At 38.0% G+C, this 21,231-nt stretch overlaps 2 pseudogenes; one reads left to right on the top strand and one right to left on the bottom strand.

The window, feature by feature from the left end:
* Positions 1–363: 363 nt before the first annotated feature.
* LOC131408094 (olfactory receptor 56B34-like) lies at positions 364–1,345 on the bottom strand (annotated as a pseudogene).
* Positions 1,346–14,755: 13,410 nt separating this feature from the next.
* On the top strand, positions 14,756–15,748 carry LOC131409119 (olfactory receptor 52L1-like; annotated as a pseudogene).
* Positions 15,749–21,231: the final 5,483 nt, after the last annotated feature.

A 21,231-nucleotide genomic window follows, 5' to 3' on the forward strand; every position in this document is an offset into this window, starting at 1 on the left:
ATAGAGAGAAAGGGTTAAGAGCAGGGACTCAGGAGCCTGGCTGCTTAGTTTCTAATTTTGCTCTGCAACTCCCTTTCATTTTGACCTTGGGCAGCTTTTTCAACTTTCTTGTCTCATCTGTAAAGTGTGTAAATAATAATTGTACTTGCTTCATAGGGTTGTTACGGTAATTAAATGAGATAATATTTGTAAAATGTTTAGAACAATGCCTTTCACATAGTATTATATATAAAACTGGCTAATTAATTTGAATCGATGTTTTTAGCAATTGGGATATGTGGAATTTCAACCCTGGACTGTTGGGACCCAAAGCTTGTTCTCTTTCTACAATATCACTTATATAATCTGTCATTTAAAGTTGGCTCACTTCCTGGCCACTTTCTCACCCAAACCAAGCACCCTCCCGAAGCCCACTCTCAGCTCCTGGGTACTAAGGGCATACACTATGGGGTTAAGGGCTGAGAGGATGACGCTATGCAGCACATTGAGGAGAACAGTGATGAAGAGAACCAGATGGAACCAGAACCAGAACCATTTCTGCCAGATGGGTGACAGATACTACTATAATGGCTGTGTAGTAAAAGAGAATGAGAATGACATGGGAGCTGCAGGTATTCAGGGCTTTACATGTTGCTTCAGCAGAGTTCAGCTTCATCACTGAGTGAATGATCAAAGCATAGGAAGCAAAGACCAGACCCATGTCACTCTCAAGTGTAACTCAAGCCACGGGCAACTGGTAAAATCTGTTAATGATGATTTTATCGCAGGCCAGACTAGTAACCCTAAAGCTGGAGCATAGGCAGTGGTTAGTCTTGTTCCTGGGGCAGTAATGCCTCTGGCCAGCCAGTATAGGAATTGAAATACTCAAAAGGCCATTCCTGAGTATGACACACATTGTGACTTTGACCACAAAATCCTCATTGACTATGGAGGGGTACTGAAGGGGATAGCAAATGGCTGCATATCTATCCACAGCCATGTAGAGGAAAATGCCTGACTCCATAGCCATAAAAGAGCTGATTGCATAGATCTGAGCAAAACACTCAGGGAGGCTGATAGCCTTGGCTTTAAACCAGAGGATATCCAGGATCTTGGTCACGATGGTAGTAGCCAGGCCAATGTCTGCTATAGCCAAGATACCAAGGAAATGATACATGGGCTGGTGCAGGTTTGGATGTTGGATGGTGATCAAGATGAGGAGATTGGCACCAAGAGTTAAGAGGTAGAGCAGAGCCAGGGTCAGGGAGAGCCAATGCTGCCACACATGAATGCCTGGGAAACCCATCAGGTTGAACTCAGACACTTGAAACCTTGTGTTATTGGTTATATTCAGAGTGGTATCCATATAATGTGATGTCTTCTTCTCAGCATCTACCTGTGAATTAAGAGGAAACAAGAATAGACTGTGGTTAGCTGAGGGTCAAAATTTGTGTAAAGCTGCAAGATTCATGGGCAATAATTCAGTCTTTATTAACATAATGCATCCTCTATTCTCTTGAGACTCTGGAAAAAAGTGTACTTAAGAATAAAGGAAGGTTCAAGATAGATCTTAAGAAAAAATTTTAATATAATATAAGTGAAGTTTTAATGACACATGTGCCTGAAATCTTGGGACATGGACATAATCAAGAGACACATATATTATGAAGAAACAGACATTTCAGAAGTGTACTGGTTTTCAAGGGCTACAAAACATAATAGTACAGACTAGATGACTTAACCAACAGAAATTTATTTTCTTGCAGCTTTGTAGGTTATAAGTCCAAAATAGAGGTGTCAGCAAGGTTGGTTTCTTCTAAGGCCTCTCTTTTTGGCTTGTAGATGGCTCTCTTCTTCTGATGCTTTCACAAGGTCTTCTCTCTGTGTATGCACATGTCTGCTTCCAAATTTCCTTTGCTTAGGGACACTAGTCATATCTGATTAAGGCCTACTCTAATGAACTCATTTTAAATTAATTATCTATTTCAAGTACTTATCTGCAAAGACGGTTAATTCTGAGGTACTAAAGGTTAGGATTTCAGTATGAATTTTGAAAGATACAACTGAGCCATAATAAGGAAGTACAATTAGAGGGTAGAGGTGTTGTCTCCATTCTTGGGGATCTTCAGGAAGAGGATAAGCAGCCACAACGAGAACCCCAGCTAGTTTTTGATTTTGAGTGCCTTATTGTTGAAAAAAATTTTCTAACATAAACTGTTTCATTTAATCTTCACTATTCACATGTTGTTATTCATAAGAGGAAACAGATGATTTGTCTAGATTAGAATCATATATTAAAATCAGCATAAGTGACAAAGCTACAGCAAAAATTTAATATCTTGCATTTGGTTCCAGCATTCTTTCCATAAAATCTTAGTCAATAGTCAGTACTCTATAGAATACCATTGATTTCCTCTTCTGATTATGAAAGTAATGTTAAAGACATAGCTAAAGCTATATTTTAAAATCATCAGTGTTCATAATAAAATATATAAAAAGTGAGAAATGACAACAAACTTTTAAACACTTCCATGTTTCTGAATGGTGTAAGTGGGAAATAGCAGGCATTTATTGTACACATTACACATTTTTTGTTGAAGTAATTTTATGGTTTACTCGTGGAAATTTCATACTTGGTCCTTCTCATTTTTACTTTTTTTTTTTTGGTGAGGAAGATTGACCCTGAGCAAACACCCGTTGCCAATCTTCCTCTTTTTGCTTGAGGAAGAATGGCCCTGAGCTAACATCTGTGCCAATCTTCTTCCATTTTGTATGCGGGGTGCTGCCACAGCATGTCTTGATGAGTGGTTTAGGTCCACACTGGGGATCTGAATCTATGAACCCCAGGCAGCTGAAGAAGAGCATGCTGAGCATAACCGCTGTGCCACTAGGCTGGTCCCCATTTTTACATTCTTAATTTTGTTATTTTTTTTAATTTTTAGAGAATTTTTCAAATAATTGTATCAAAAGTGTACTTGACAGACTAATGTTAGCAAAATGGTGGACTAAAAATCTCAAGACCTTGTTTTCCCACAGAAACACTAAGTAAGCAACAGAATCACCAAAATAGCTTTGTGGGAGTTCTAGAAACTAAGAAAGAATGTGTAGCAACCAAGTGAACGCTCAATCAAGAAAATGCCACACTCAAAATGGAAGGAATTTTTGCAGCATTTTTATCACCCTTGCACCACTCCCTCCCTTGTGCAGTGTGGTGCAGGCAGTAGGGAATCCACCCCATTCCAAGTTCCTCCCTTGTGATTGAAGGTAAAAAGTGAAACTTTTCTGAGATTGTTGGCTCATCTTGGGGCTGCCTGAGGGACTGAGTCCTCTCTTGCCTGACTTGGAGCTCAGGCAGCAATAATGGTATTATTTGCATATTAGGTTGGAGGCTGCTGAAGGAAGTGGGTACAGCAAGATGTGAGACTGCTGGGGTCTACAGACCTATGTGAACCTGGGGGAAAGAAATTACAGACCAGGTATACAACTGAACATGTAAATCTCTAAGAAGAAGCATGGGTGAGACTCAGGGAAAATAAGACATTTAAAAGAAGCCATTTATATAAGGCAATTGGGAAAAGAAACCTTATGCACAAGCCCAGGGGAGACACATCCTCAGAAAAGTTCTGTGAAGATCTTAAGCTTTCTTGCTGGGATGAGTAGTGAAGATCTCCATCTGCATGGAGCCAGTCTGCAAAGACAGGGAGAGGTGTCTATTTTTTTAAAATTCCCAATTTTCAACAAAATAACACAAGGCACACAAAGAAACGAACATGGTCCATTCAAAGGAAAGACATAAACCTCTCGAAACCAACCCTACAGAAACACAGGCCTTGGAATTACTTGACAGACACTTTAAAACAACTGTTTTAAATATGCTCAAAGAACTGAAGGAGAACACACAGAGATGTCTAAAGGAAATCAGGAGATCAACATATGAACAAAAGGAAAATATCAACAAAGAGAGACATAGTTAAAAAGAAGCAAAAAGAAATTCTGGGTCTGAAAAATACAACTAGTGGATTGTAAAATTCCCTAGAGGGGTTCGACTGTAGATTCAAAGAGGCAGAAGAAAAAAGTCATCAAAGTTGAAGACAGACCATTTGACATTATAGGGTGAGGATCAAAAAGAAAAATAAATGAAGAAAAGTGAACAAAACCTAAGAAAATTACGGGATACTAATAACCAAACCAATATACACATTATGGGAATCCCAGAAGTAAAGAAAATAGAAAAAGGGGCAAAGAGTTTATTTTAAGAAATAATGGCTGAAAACTACCAAAATGTGAGGAAAGAAATGGATACACAAATACCGAAAGCTCAATGAACTCCAAGTAGAATAAAGAGACACACATCAATACATATTATCATCAAACTGTTAAAAGTCAAAAAGAAAGAAAGAATCTTGAAAGCAGTAACAGAAAAACTACTTATCACATCCAAAACAGCCACAGTAAGATTATTAGCAGATTTCTCAGTAGAAACCTTGCAGGCCAGAAGACTGTGGGGTGATATATTTAAAACAATGAAAGAAAAAAAACTGTCATCTGAGTATTCTTTATTTGGGAAAACTGTCCTTCAAAAATGAGGGAGAAATCAAGACATTCCCAGAAAAATAAAAGCTGAGGAAGTTCATTAGCATTATAACTGCCTTACAACCAATGCTAATGGGAGTCCTTCAAATTGAAATAAAAGAATGTTAAACAGTAACTCAAACTCATAAAAATATAAAATTCTCTTATAAAAGTAAAGACATGGTGTATTAGCCAGGGTTCTCCAGAGAAACAGAACCAATAGAATGTGTATATATTTATTTATTTATTTTATGTAGAAATTTATTTTAAGGAATTGGCTCACATGATTATGGAGGCTGCCAAGTCCAAAATTTGTAAGCGGGCTGGCAGCCTGCAGAAAAAGGAAGAGCTGATGTTGTAGTTCAAGTCTGAAGACTGTCTGCTGGAAGAATTCCCTCTTCCTCAAAGGAGGACAGACTTTTGTTTTCTTCAAGTATTTAACTGACAGGATGACGCCCACCTACATTATGGATGGCAATTGGCTTTACTCGACATCCGCTGATTTAAACATTAATCTCATTCAAATCAACCTCATAGAAACATCCAAAATAATATTTGATCACATATTTGGTAACAGTGACCCAGCCAAGTGGACACATCAAGTTAACCATCAGATATCAACAAATATTAGAACCTATATTGTTGCAATTTTACTTTGTAACTCTACTTTTAATTATTCTCTAGGATTTAAAAGACAAAATCACATAAAATAATTTTAAATATATGTTAATGCTTACACAATATATAAAGATGTAATTTGTGACATCAATAACATAAAGGGGGCATAACTCTAAAGGAGTAGAGTTTTCACATGTGCCTGAAGTTAAGTTTGTATAGTTTAAAACAGACATAACTTTAGGAAGTTATATATAAACCCTATGATAATCCCTCTCAAAATGTCTGTAGAATATACATAACAGAAAATTAGAAAGGAATTAAAATATGTCACTGCAAAAAATCAACAATAAACAAATGAAGCCAATAAGAAAGGAAATGAGGGAAAACAAATATATAAGACCAGAAAACAAACAAATAGCAAGTCCTTCCTATCAGTAGTTACTTTAAATGTAAATGGATCAAACTCTCCATTAAAAGACAGAGTTTGGCAGAAAACATAAAAAAAAACAAGATGCAACTATATGCTGTGTTCATATTTTAGAACTAAAAACATGCATAGGTTAAAGGTGAAAAGATGGGAAAAAATTATATGCAAATAGTAACCAAAAGAAAGTGGAGGTGGGTATACCAATATCAGACAAAGTGGACTTTAAGTCAAAAACTGTTACAACAGGCAAAGGAGGACAACATATAATGATAAAAGGGTCAATTAAACAAGAAGCTTTAACAATTGTAGATGTATATGCACCAAACACAGAAATAAAAAGGATATATGAAGCAAACTTTGACAGAATTGACAGAAGAAATAGAAAGGTCTGCAACGATAGTAGGAGACTTCAATACTCCACTTTTAATAACAGATAGAACAACTAGGCAGAAGATCAGTAAGGAAATAGAGGACTTGAACAACATTATAGACCAAATGGACCTAATAGACATACACAGAACATTCACCCAACACAGGCAGAATACTCTTTCTTCTCAAGTGCACGTGGAACATTTTCTAGGACAGACCAAATGTTAGATCACAAAATAGTCTTAACAAAATTAAAAAGATTAAAATCTCACAAAGCATCTCTTCAAATCGTAACAGAATGAAACTAGAAGTCAATAGCAGAAGAAAAACAGAAAAATCAACAAATATGTTGAAGTTAAACAAGACACTCAAACAACCAATGGGTCAAAGAAGAAATCACAAGTGAAATTAGCAAATATCTTTAGAAAAATGAAAATACAACATACTAAATCTTACAGAATTAGGCAAAAGCAATGATAGGAGGGAAATTTATAGCTGTAAATGCTTACATTAAAAAGAAGAAAGACCTCAAATAAACAAACTAACTTACTCCTTAAGGATTTAGGAAAAGAAGAATGCACTAAACCTAAAGCTAGCATGAGGAACAAAATCATATGAGAACACAGATAAATAAAATGTAGAATGAAAAAGCATTAGAGAAAATAAATAAAACCACAAGTTGATTCTTCATAAAGAACAACAAAGGTGACAAAATTTTAGCTATATTGACTAAGAAAAAAGAAGACTCAAATAAATAAAAACAGAACTGAAACCTGGGACAGTAAAACTGATTTCACAAAAATAAAACAGATTATAAGAGAATAGTATAAACAATTGTATGCCATCAAATGGGATAACCTAGACGAAATGGATACATTCTTACAGACACACAATCTATCAAGTCTATCAACACTGGGTCATGAGCAAATAGAAAATCTGAACATACCTATAACCGTTAAGAATATTGAATCAGTAATCAAAAACCTCTCAACAAAGAAAAGCCCAGGACGAGAACACTTCACTGGTGAATTCTGCCAAACCTTTAGAGAAGAGTTAATCCTAATCCTCCTCAAACTCTTCCAAAAAAACAAAGAGGAGGAAACACTTCCAGACTATTTCTTTGAGACAGCTTTACCCTGATTCTAAAGCCAGACAAAGAAACTACACGAAAAGAAAACTACAGACTAAAATCTCTGTTGAAAAGTGATGCAAAATTCCTCGACAAAAAACTAGTAAACTGAATTCAACAACATATTAAAAGGATTATACACTATGGCCAATTGGGATTTATTCCTGGAATATAAGGATGTTTCAATATAAAAAAATAAATCAATGTAATACATTATATGAACAGAAAGACAAAAATGATCATCTTAATTGATGCAGACAAAGCTTTTGTCAAAATTCAACACCCTTTCATGATAAAAAATACTCAAAAAATTAGGAAAAGAAGGAAACCATCTCAGCATATCAAAGGCCATTTATGAACATCTCTCAGCTAACATCACACTCAATGGTGAAAAACTGAAAGCTTTCTTTCAAAGAACAGGAACAAGATCAGTATGCCTGCTTCTCCCGCTTCTATTTGGCATAGTACTGGAAGCCCCAGCCAGAGCAATTAGACAAGAAAAAGAAATAAAGTCTTCCGAATTGGAAAGAAAGAAGTAAAATTGACTGTTCACAGATGACATGATGTTATATGTAGAAAATCCTAAGGATTCCACAAAAAACTATAGAACTTATAAATTCAACAAATTTTTAGGGTAAAAAATCAACACACAAAAGTCAGTTGTATTTCTATATAGTAATAATAAACAACCTGAAAGAAAATAAGAAAACTATCTCATTTACCATACAATCAAAAGGAATGAAAAACTTTGGAATAAACTAAAGCAAGGACCTGAAAGATTTGTACATTGAAAACTAAAAAATGTTGCTTTAAAAAAATAAAAACATGAATAAATGGAAATATATCCCATGTTCACAGACTGGTAGTGTTAGTATTTTTAAGATGTCAATATTACTCAAAAGTGGCCTGCAGATTCACTGAAATTTTTACAACTTTTAGTCTTAATGTGGCGTCTTTAACCAAGTATTTATGTGTAGTCTTCCTGGTAGTCTGTAAACTTCCTAAATTTATATGGAAAAAATCCTGGCATCGTTATTATTAATATTTATTATTCTGGGGAGAGGATCTGTTTAGCTTTCATGAAATAATCAAAATAATGTCACTCCTCAAGTAAGAAACACAGAAAGTAATTCTTTTCTCAAAATGTTGACCAATATTCACATCCCTGAGCCTTTAAATTTTTAATAGTTAACCTTTAGGCTTTGTGACATAACTTATTTATATGGAATAAATTTTCCTGTTAATGAGAAATGTAAAGAAATTGACTTTAAATATTTAATCAATGGCTTATACATTTTTCCACAACTGATTATTATTACCCTTTGTCACCCATATACTTTTTATATGTATAAAATTCTATTACTGGAAAATCTGTTTCATATTTCTTTCCAGTTATTTTTGTGCCAATATCAAGTTGAATTAAAAATTCTCGTTTTATAATAACTTTAATGCACAACATGACTATATTACTCTTATTCTCATCAATTTTAAAGCTCTTTTCATGTATATTTTTCCAGATTAACCTCAGAATTCCTGCACTGAGTTCTAAAATTGCACAGTTTGGGTCGGAATTTTAAATCTGAAGATTAATTTTGAAAAAAAAATGAGGTTACATCTTCATACTATCCAGTCTTTTCATTTAGTAATGTTTACCTTCTCTGCCTTTATTTATGTTTAAAATTCTGTCATTAAAATTCTGTACTTCTTCACTTTTATTATTATGAATTTTAGTATTTTGGGATATATTTAGTGAAATGGTTTTTCTGCGTTATGTATACCATTGTATGTTTCTGTCATATGGAAGCCCATTAAATTGATGTTTTTTAGTGTTATTATATTAGTTTTTGTTATTTCATCTACTTTGATAAACTCTTGTCACTTCTAAATTTTTTTTAATTTTTCCCCCGTATTATCATAACAACCAATTATTTGTTGCTAGTAAAGTAAATATTTTGTAAATATTATGTTTTATATTGTTACTGTTTTTTTTGTTGTTGTTATTTCATCTTGTACATCACACACTTTCCTAAATTATTGTCAATTCTTGCAATTTTCCCATTGATACCCTTTCTTTGCTGTTTTAGGTAGGTCAAAAAGTTGCTTCAAAGCATTGATTTTTTTCCCCCCATTTTACAAATATTAACATCTCTTAATTTTTGTTTTATATCTCACTGAAATGGTTGGAAATTCGCAAGTGTAAAATAATTGTGATGGCAAATATCTTCAACTTTTTATTTATTTGCTTATTTTTAATTTTTTGTTTATTGCAGTAACATTTCACCACCCAAATACTAATTACAGCCCATCACCACACACATGTGCCGAATTATCCCTTTTGCCCTCCTCCCTCCCCACTTCCGCTCTGATAACCACCAATCCAATCTCTGTCTCTATGTGTTTGTTTATTGTTGTTATTATGTACTACTTAATGAAGGAAATCATACGGTATTTGACCTTCTCCTTCTGACTTATGTCACTTTGCATAATACCCTCAATGTCCATCCATGTTGTCACAAATGGCTGGATTTCATCGTTTCTTATGGCTGAATGGATAAAAAAGATGTGGTATACGTACACAGTGGAATACTACTCAGCCATAAGAAACGATGAAATTCATCTTTTTAAATTTGAATTTAATGGAAATTCAGCTAGAATTTTTATTAAATATTATGTCTTTTCATTTCAAATTTGTATACATTTTATCAAATGTAATGAAATAGTTGTTTGCTTTTAATGGATATTTTAACCAATACCAATGATTCTTGAAATTACTTTTTGATCTGCGTCTCCTGGATTTAAAATTTACTATTCTAAACCTCGTTGTTTATCATTTATTCAATGCACTTTTACTGAGGTTCTTATTTAACACTGAGAAATGCATACTTTTGTTTCTGTTTTTTGAATGTGATGTTTTATTTGCATGGTCTTCTGACTGGAAGGTCTCATCTTTTTGAGGATGTCCCTTCATCTTAGACCTCAGCCTCATTTCTCTCCTATTTCCTGATCACAGACTTTAGTCTCTACAAAAGTGAAGAGTCTGAGAGAAGGGAGGTACTAAAAGAATCAAACAAGGAAAGCCAACCATGGAAGCCAAAGATAAGGCCTATAATCAAACTCAGAGATCAGGACAGAAGTACAGGGAAGTGAGACACATCCATTCCCTCACCTCTCAGGATGCAGGTCATAGACTGGTTTACTTACTACTTCAGGGGGGCATGGAAGATGCTCTCAGGTTGCAATGCCTTCTGTAGCTGCTTCTACTCTCCTGGCTTCAGCTGCCTTGTGTTCAGCCTTTTGTTATTCACAGCAGATCCCTGACTTTGCTTGACATCCCTGGAGTTTGGGGTTTTAGAATAAACTAGATCCCTGAGATGCCCTGCTTTGGTGTGCTGTTCTAGAAGCCCTCCCCATTCTATTTTAAGCATCCTCTAGGGTCTAATGCTTTTTACACGGACATGGGAAAAGACCTTCAGTGCTGTCATGGGTTAGTCAAGTAATTTCAAGAGCAGACCCATCCAACCCTAATGCCAGGGCAGCCCAGCAGATGGACAGCTTTCCACTCCAGACTCCCGAGAGCTTAATTCACCGTTCTCTGATGAATAATGCTCCTCATTACAGGAAATTTCTGAAGTATCCCATCCCAGAATATATCTTTCCTTCATATCCATATGTAATGGTTTTGGGGAAGACTGCTGGCCTGACTTCTGCTTTTCCCATATCCCCTGTGTTAGGAGTTATTTCTTTTGGCTACTGTGGCTCTAAATCTTCCAATACCTCTGGTCTAACACCTGTTAGTAGTTTATTTCCCCTTTTCTCAGAGTATATGTTCTCCCCAGGTCTGACTCCTCAAAACTAACCCACTCTGTTCCATTTGACTTAGCTTCTACCCTTCAGATCACACATTGCTGCCAGCTACCCTGAGAGTTTGCAGATATTTACCAATCCCATTGAATCTCCATGGTCAACCGAGGCATTCCCAGGTGCCTTTAGCATATTCCTAGGTTGGCATCCTTGTCATCACATATGGTGCATGTAGATATAGCTGATTTACCCACTTTACCCAAGTCTTGCTGGAGCTAACACTCATGTTTCGTGTCCTTGGTCAACTTTAGCTGCACAGACCTTGAGTGATGTGTTTGATTTCCTCTTTGATATTCAGAGATTCTGACTATAGAATCCTCTTTATCACTGTTACTCCCAAGCAGAAGGTCATCATGGAGATTGAACTGGGGACTCAGGGTGTTTCTGCTGCTTAGCAGAGAGGACCATGGTAGAACCTTCCTGAGTCTGGGAGTTTTCCCCTTTTTCTAAGTTCTTTCCATGTTGCTGAGTCTCTGTCAACCTTGACCCAAGATTTTAAAGCATGCATCCTCAAAGACAGTCCAGGACCAGGAGAACAGTGTCCCTGTACCAGGCATATTTTCCTGATGGTTTATATGTCTCACATTTGACACTTGAACTCTGCCTCTGAGTTTTTGATTTCTATTTCTCCCTCTCCTATTAGGTCATCACCATGTACCCACTATTTCTGTGCCCTCCCCTAATCTCACTCTGTCTGTGTCCCAGTATCTCCCTTCTACCTTTATCATAAAGTCCATCCCACTATTAAGAAGGAGATTAAGGAGAAAGGGACAAGCCACAGCCGACAGAGGAGCCTCCCTGCCTGCAGTGACAGAAACAGTGGCAGAAGTGACCAGTAGTGACCCCAGGAGTCCCTCATATAGACACACCCCTAGGATTCTGTTGAAGCCTCTTATGGCAGAGAGATTCAACAGGGTTCCTTCTGCCGTGAAGCACCCAGCATATCACTTCAGGTGAGGAGCATTGAGACTTGATCAGTCCATCCCTCTTACTCACCCCACTGTCTGCTACCTCATTCCTATCCCTTAAGTTCAGTGTCTGTCGTGTCAAGTTCCTGCAATTCTTGGTTGTTTTATAGACTCATCTACTTATTTTAATGTAATCATATAGATGAAAATATTACTGACTTCCCATTAGATTCTGGAACTTGCTCTGGGACAACTGCCGTAAGCAAGACAGAGTCCCTCTTCTTCAAGGACCGACACACTGACAGATTTTACAGTGCAAGGTAATCAGTGCAATGACACAGCCAGTAAAATGATATGACAGAAAAGAAAAGGAGACATGCCATGCTGCTTTATGGAATTTGGGGACAGCTTCATAAAAGGCAGCTTGCTTGGACTTAATGTGCATGAATAAATAGGAATGTACAGATTTAGTTCTTTGCTATTTGTCCTCTGCTTCCTGGTCAGAGAGCTAGATATATCTTCACTTTTAGGGTCCTGGGAATAAGATCCCTTCTACTTTTCCCCTAAGAATCACTGCGGGACCTCTCTTCTTTACTTTAGTAATTAATGCTTAAAAAGCAGCTCTAGGCTTTTCCTTTAGACTCAAAAACTATGCAGCACAAAGAAGAGGCGGGTTATACTCAGGCACATATGGCTCTGCTTCTCCCTTGCACCCATTGTAGTTTGACCTCATCCTCCACTGCTCTGCTGTCACTGTTCCTATCAAAGCAATGGGTGCTCTTCCATAGATACTCAGCTGTTCTATGACTCCTCAGCTTAAAAGTGAGTAGTGGGCTGTAATTTGCAGCTGAAGGGGAGTAGTTAAGAAAGAGAATTAATTTTCTCACTATGTAGGATGTTAAGCAATGAAATGTGAATTTTTGCAAGACTATGCGATTCTTCTGGTCTCAATAAAAATATGTTACTGTTACTTGAAGTTATAAGTGGATTTGAATCTGGAAGGAAAACAAAGGCTGGGAGACATGTGCCCATCAGGCACATCAGATTTTGTAGCTCCCATATCCAGAGTTTTGGGGCCATGCTTCAGGCATCATTGATTTAAACACATAGAGACAGAGATTGGATTGGCGGTTACCAGAGGGGAAGGGGGGAAGGAGGAGGGAGAAAGGGATAATTCGGCACATGTGTGTGGTGATGGGTTGTAATTAGTATTTGGGTGGTGAACATGATGTAATCGATGCAGAAATAGAAGTATAATGATGTACACCTGAAATTTATACAATGTTATAAACCAATGTTACTGCAATAAACAAAAAATTTAAAAAAAAAGAAAAAGAAAATCCCTTTCACAAACAAACAAACAAAGAAAAGACACTCAGAGTGATCCATATATGCATAATCCACAAGGATTGAGTCATTCCTAACTCCTCGTATGTATACATATACATGTGCACCCCTCCTTTATGTAGAAAAATACAATTATTTCAGACTGTCTGTCTCTTAAGACAAGCATACAGAAACAAACATATCCAGTTTCAAGTTTTTTGTTTTAATGTTCAAGAGGTGAATCACATGGAGAAGGTAAAACAGAGCAGCTATTTAATTGGTACTTCTTGTTAGCATGGGGGTGTCAGGACACTGAATCATCATCACATCACGACAAGAGATATACATAACAAAAGTTTAAAACAGAGAACCGGATTCATAGAGACCAAGAAAAAAGGAAAGAGGCCACTGATCTCATGCTCAGTGATTTTTCATTAATGTTAATCATAATGATAAGTATAATGGATTTAAGATAATTTAAATAAGAAAGCCTTTGAAAACTTTGTAGGCCAGTCTTAAATGTATGACTTTATTCCATGAATTGGATTCACTAAAGGATTTTTACCTCAGAAGAGACATGACAACATTTGCAACTTAGGAAAAACCCTCTGACATCAGAGTGGAGAGTGGTTTGAAGGGTATAATAGCGAAACCTGAGAGATCTAAGGAAATAATCCAGGTAAGAGAAGTTGGGAGTGTACTCTAAGGTAGTGACAATGGGAGTTGAGAAAAATGAATAGATATAAAAGAGGTTAAAAATAAAGTCAACAGCAACTGGTGAATAGTCAAAAAGGATGAGAGATAAGAATGAGTAAGGATTGCTTCCAAGTTTCTGTATTGGTTTGGGAGGGTAGATAGTGCTGTAATGCATAAAAATATGTACAAAAAGGAGGTACACCATATTTGGGAAGGATAGTTGAGCTAATTCAGTCTTGACCATGTTGAGTGTGTGGTATTGATATTTAGGAAGCAAATGGAAAAAGTATTTGTGTTCAAAAGGTATTTGACCTAGAAACATAGATTTGGATGTAATTAAAGTATATAAACAGTTAAAACCATGGAAATGGATGAACTCAATTGGAGATAATGTACAGAATAGGGAATAGAGGAGAGGATGGAACCCTAGAATCAACAACATATAATGAAAGGTAGATAGAGAAGGTGGTGGGATGGAGGACATAGGAGGATCAACTATAGAGTACTGATTCCTAGAAACTGAAGGAGACTCACTTGAAAAACAGCCTATTTATTTACAGCGTTCAGTAATGCCAAGAGGTAATAAAGAGGATCCTTTCACGTAGACATTCCAAATTATAAATAATTGAATGAGAGAGTTAAACAGCTCTCTAAAAGCAGCATATGCATACTCTTATCTCTAAATGAAACTAGACCTGTGCTAATTCAGACAAGCAGATGTCTCACCTTTAAAAAATTATCTCAAGAAAAGGAAATTTTCTTCCTTGTATTCAACTATATTCCTTTGTGTTGCAGTTTAAACCTCTTCTTTCTTCTCATAAAGATGGTAGCCAAATCTGGACAATGTGATAATGCATCAGGAATGGAGCAATCATGATTTTGGTTTCTTTTCCTTCTTCCCTCTCTGAGCCATTGATGATGGTCCTTAGTAATTCCAGCTAGAGGCTACTCCAGCCTTCTTCTTTCCTGATAGGCATCCTAGGTTTAGAGGAAACCCAGCACTGGATAGCACTTCTGTTGTGTGTCCTTTATCTCCTTGCCCTAGTGGGCAATGCCACCACCATCTTCATCATCTGGACTGACCTATCCTTGCACCAGCCTAATTACCTCTTCCTGGCCATGCTGTCTGGAATTGATCTGGTCCTGGCCTTCTCCACTGCACCCAAAACCCTTACAGTGCTCTTGGCTCATGGCCACGAGATTGGGTACACTGTCTGCCTGATCCAGATGTTCTTCATCCATGCGTTCTCTTCCATGGAGTCAGGTGTACTTGTGGCCATGGCTTTGAATCGCTATGTAGCTATATGTCACCTTCTGCACCATTCCACCATCCTCCATCCTGGCCTCATAGGGCGCATTGGCGTGGCAGTGCTGGTGTGGGGATTAGTCCTCCTCCTCCCTTTCCCTATCCTGTTGAGGAGCCTTGTTTTCTGCCAGGTCGCTATCATAGGCCATGCCTATTGTGAGCATATGGCTGTGGTAAAATTTGCCCGCTCAGAAACCACAGTGAACCGAGCTTATCGGTTGGCAGTGGCATTGCTTGTGGTTGGATTAGATGTCCTGGCCATTGGTATTTCCTATGCCCTCATCATCCAGGCAGTGCTGAAGGTACTGGGGAATGAGGCCCAACTTAAGGCCTTTAGCACTTGTGGGTCTCATATTTGTGTCATCCTGGTCTTCTATGTTCCTGGAATGTTCTCCTTCCTCACTCACGGCTTTGGCCACCAGGTACCCTATGACGTCCATGTTCTTCTGGCCACACTCTACCTCCTTGTGCCACCTGCACTCAATCCTCTTGTCTATGAGGTGAAGACTCGGCACTTCCTCTAGCAAGTACTCAGGATATTCTATGTAAAAGGATAAATCTGAACATGTCGCAATTATTTTCTTAAAGATCCTGCCAAAGACACTACCAAGAGCCCATGGCTGGTCTAGACTATATGGACAGAGGTCATTCCACAGTGAGAAGTCCTTCTAGTCCCACTAGTCTCATGGCAAAGAACACCCATAGCCACTTGGCTCCATAGGCATTTGGGATGTAGCTGGATAGCTGGATTTGCAAATATTTTCTACAACTTTTATTTTGCTCCTAATCCTAACTCCTTATGACAGAGGGACTTCTCTACTCCTTATGAAAGAGGGACTTGGGGATAGGAAAATAGATGATAGGAAAATAGTGGATATGCCATCTTTTCTGCCTTACCCCAGTGACTGACCATGCGATGTTGTGTGGAATGGGAATGGAAAGTCCCATCCTTTGTCTTGTTTTAGTTTTAAAGTGTCTTCAAACCCCGTATGTGCTGTGAGCTCTAGGTCACTGGACTCCTGTGTAGTAAAAGGATCTCTCTCAAAACAATTGGGACAGCCACAATGTGAGAAAACACCTTCACTGCAATGTGAGTGTTACTCATGTATTTAAAATAAACTTAAGTGGGTGAGGCACTGGAATAGGTTCTTAGAATAATAAGATATAATGTCTATTTTCAAGGATGAAATGTATATGTGTATAGTGGATTTCTTTTTGAAAATTTCTGTTTTTTTTTTCAATGCTTTTGTATTTTTGGTTATAGTAAAGAGGAAATAAGACCAATTATTGAATATATGTATGTTTTATAAATCTTAATTTAACAAAGCAAAAGTAATCATGTAATTATCAGTATCTAATAAACAGAAAATGTGCTAGACTCTGATGTTGGTGAACATAGATTTATTCATAAAGGTAGAAGGAATTATGCCACTTGAAAGAAGAATTTCTCTTTTAGAGCTATGGATATGGAGTGATGTCTCTTAGACCTCCCCGCATTATTGCTAACAGGAACTGGGTAAAAGTTACAAGAGGACTGTCACAATTGGTGTATTGCACCCTGTGTGTTGGATGTTGTCCTAAATCTGGCTTAACTCTCCTGTGTTCCTAAAAAGTACCACATTGTGTTCAGTTCTGAAAGAAGTCAAGTCACTGCCACCTTGAGGTAGGATGCTCAGGTAATGAGAGGATCCTACCTTGGGATTTCATAATGGTAGGAGGAGTGGAATGAATGGTTAGTGTTTCTAGTTTCTCCTTTCTTTTACCCTAATAAATAGTTTTCTGTTACAGAGCTCAGAATTAAGTCTTAATTTGGTTGACACATATGGATGAATTAGGCAGGACCAGTATGAGTTGCTCTCATTGCAGGAGAAATTATACATTCTCATCACCTTGATTCAAGGTCTAGGACTTAAATTCTGGTAAATTGTCCTGGTGTTAGCCCAGGCTGTGGTCTATCACATCCACTGGGAAGCAACTCTCTTGACCTTAGAGGTACTTAGTTTGAGTTGGTTATAAAAGGAGGCAGTGCGTTCTCTCCTTCCATTTACACTATTGCTGATGCTTGGAATGTGAACACAATTGTGGGATCCGAATTAGCTTCCTTCCGTCACTAGATGGAAATGTGTGTTGAAGCTGGTAGTGCAACACTATAGAAGAGCCTGTGTTCATGATACACTCTGGGCCACCAACCCTAACTTAAAACTGAGATAGAAATAAATTTGTATCTGGTTTAAGCCTGTATATTTTTGGGAATCTTTGTTGCAGCAGACTAACCTATGGCTTAAAAAGTGTGTTTTTCATCTCATCATCCAAGTGGAATATGTGTTCTGCCTAAGGTATATCTTTTAGAATTTCCTTTGAAATCTTTGCAACATTTTTTCTCTAAAATGTCATTTTTTAAAAATTATTTTATTGAAGTCATGTTGGCTTATAACATTGTGTAAATTTCTGATGTATTTGTTTTATTATCATTCCAGTTTACTATCAGAAAATTATTTATATAATTTTCTTATATTTTATTTTCTACTGTGCCTGCAGTATATCCCCTATTTCATTCTTAGCAGTGTTTATTTTTGTCTTCTCTGTTTTCCTTGGTTGCTTATGCTAAATATTACATATTTTATAAATGTGGGTTTTTTTCCTACGTTCACTCTTCTCTCTAACGGATTAGTTTTTCTGCTTGTTTAGCGTGATCCTTCACTTTCTTGTTAGTTTCCTCCAGTATCTGTAGATTCTTACTCTTATCTATCTCTTCACAGATGAGAATTAATTGGTTTGGGTAGTTGGTGGGAGTTTCCTCAGAGGCTGTGAAGGTCACAGCTCCTGTGCCCTGATTGTGAGACTTGTAGGTCATTGTGCAGGGATTTGCTAACAGGCAGAATCCACTCAGTCTGTCAAGAGGAAAATAAAGAGGTGAGCTGGGTTCCCTCTTCTTTTGATGAAATAGAGAAGCTTTTGAACCTGATGCCTGGAACCAGAGATGTTACAGTATATTTTGCTGATCTGTGCACTGCTTTACCATACTTTCTCTCTATTTCTAATTTGTAGAATTGACTCTGATTCTCCCTCTGGCTTCACTGCAACAGCATGGTTTGGAGTCACATAGGCATTTCCTTCATTTTACATAGACAGCTGATTTCCTTGCCAATTTGTGTGCACAGAATATGACTTGTATTCTGCTGCTCTAGCAATGCAAGATCAATTACCACCTCAATTTATTAAAGGATTGCATTCAATTTCTTTTATCATTTCTATTGATTTTAAGCTTTGAGTATTTCCTGGATCTCTCAATAAGAACATTTCTCATCACCACATCAAGCTTTAACTTTTCCAATTCTTCTTTCCCTAAATCATTGGTTGGCCCCAACCAATGGGCCTTACTAGCTGTGGAGCCCATTCTATGACCCAGCTGGGGCAGGAAATCAGATTTGCAGCCCCACCCACTGTTAAGCATAGCCTCCAGTTGTGCCTGACTAGGAAGCATTGTCCTGCATAGACGGGGAGCCAAGCCAGCAGCCCTGCCCAACTGTTGAGCATAGCTTCTGGCCCTGCATTACCAGGTTGCTGAATAGTGACCCTGGGCAGCCTTGGAACTCAGGCAATAATCCCACCCAGCATATGGCTCTGCCTGATTTTTGAACACAGGCTGTGACCTTGCCCAGACAGGGAGCACAGCCAGTGACCCTGCCCAATTACAGAACATAGCCTGGAACCTCACTGAACAAGGAAGCCTGGAGAGCTGGCATGGCAGCCCATGGATCACAGTCTCAGGCCTCATCCAAATAGGGGATACAGCTAAAACCCTCACCCAACCAGACAACCTGGCCAGGGAACTTGCCCAATAGCAGAGCATAGCCAGTAGCCTACGTGATTGTGAAGCCCAGCCTGTGGCCTCACCAAATTTGGGGCACAGCCCACAGCCCTGACCAATTGCAGAGTTTAACCTCTGCCATCGCCCTGCCAGGGAACACAGCTTGTAACCTTGCCTTGCCAGAGGTGATCACAGAGCCCAGCTTGTGGATTCACCATACAGTGTGGCACAGCCAGCAGCTCCACCTACCAGGGAGCCTGCTTGGTGGCCCTGCTTGAATGCAGAGCCCTGGGAACAGGACCTCCCTCTTCCCCCTACCTCAGAGCATGGCAGTGGCCTTTCCCAACTAGAGATCATGATAGCAAGCCCCACCTGGCCACAGATGATACCAGCTGACCTGTCCAGTATCCCAAGCTGAGCTGACTGGTGAAGGTCTTTCCCAGCTAATGCAAACCTGTAAGGTAAGGAAGAGGAGACTGCTTACCCCAACATGAAGATACCAATGCAAGAATATGAGGATCCCAAAGAATCAGGTAAACATGACACCACCAAAGGAATCTAATAAGGCTTCAATAACTGACCCTAAAAATATGGTGATCTATGAACTGACTGACAAAGAATTCAGAATAATCATTTTAAAGAAGTTCAGTGAACTACAAAAACACACAGATAGACAACTAAATGAAATTGGGTTAACATTGCATGAACAAAATGAGAATTTTAACAAAGAAATAAAAATGTTGGGGGAAAAAAATTTTTCTTCCCTTCCCTTTTTCTTCTTCTGTTTAGTAAGGAGAAAAAAAAAATGACACAATGAATCTGATGGGTTTTTCTTTAGCTTCATTATCACAAATGCCCAAGAGACGTTCAACAATATCTGTGACTGGAATAATCACTCACTCAGAAATACTAAATACACAGTAGAGGTAGGAAGGGGTCAGATTATGTATGACCTTTATTTAATTAATTAGGTAAGAATGTATTGATCCTACCACATTCTAAACACTGTGTGAGACACCATGTTGATGAGGAAAAAATCAACACGGATCTAATGCTCATGAAGTTAACAGTCCAGTTCCTGTGTAGCCTGGAGTAGTCCATATTATGAAAACTGGTTTTATTTAGGAACAATGGGAAGCTCCCGAGACTATAATGTAATGTAATTACTATAATGGAATTTTGTGAGGGCAGGGACCTTAACTACTTTATTCACCATTTTATCTCCATGATAATCTAGAGCTGGACATATAGCTGATAAAAAAAAATAAGTACTTATTGAATAACTGATATTTACAAAGGGCAAATTAGCTACCTAAATTCATGCAGATATCAAATATCAGAATTGAATTCAGGATAATATAAAAAGCAGGAAATAGTAGAGTTTTGTTAAGAAATTCTGGAAAGGTTCAATATAACATTTCAGGATGTTGAAAGTGGTACAAAGTTATGTTTAAAAGGATGTTGTACGTGGTCAAGAAGCTGGATATAGATTTGAATTTCAAGTCAGTTTCCAGTCCTGTCTCTCACATCTCAACTACTAGCACTGAGTAACACCTTAACACAAGGTAAGATGAAGGTTACCATGAGATCCAGCTCATCAACCACTGGGTCCCAGTATCCCAAACTCGTATTGTTACCAAATGGCTTGAAGAACGGGGTGGGACAGTATGAGGAATTGAGTACAGATCATAAAACCCTCTAGATTTTTTAATCAGAGGCAAGGAAGCAGTTCTAGTTCTGGTTACTGGATGCAGACAGTTGACTCCTTAAGCAGGACCCAATCTGTCATATTGTTGGTGAGTTCCAGGGCCAAGGGAGGGGAGAAATGCTTTGCTCGACCCATAGCAGCTGGATTGCCAGAGGACTCTGAATAGGAGACCTTCTCCTTTTCTTATATTGGCTCCCATGTTAAAAGAAGGAAAAGGTCATGAGTGGTGGTACTGGATGCATGAACATTCAGAAACCCCAGGTTCCTCCTGGAGGAGAATGATCTTCTATAGTCTCAACAATCCCACATCATTGAATGCAAGGGATCTCATGTTTTCTATGGCTGGGAACTTTATGCAAGTACATGATTAAAATCCATCTGGTCTGCCCAGAAAAGCAGTCTAGGGATTCCAGAGAGTGAAAAGATGATTCTGGGACAGGGACAGCGTTTGAAGTTTAATATGACACTGGTCACCCAGGGGCATCCGGGGCCATGAGGCTCAGGTAGACAGATGGTGAGAA

Source organism: Diceros bicornis, chromosome 7 (genome assembly GCF_020826845.1).
Source record: "Diceros bicornis minor isolate mBicDic1 chromosome 7, mDicBic1.mat.cur, whole genome shotgun sequence".
NCBI lineage: Eukaryota > Metazoa > Chordata > Mammalia > Perissodactyla > Rhinocerotidae > Diceros > Diceros bicornis.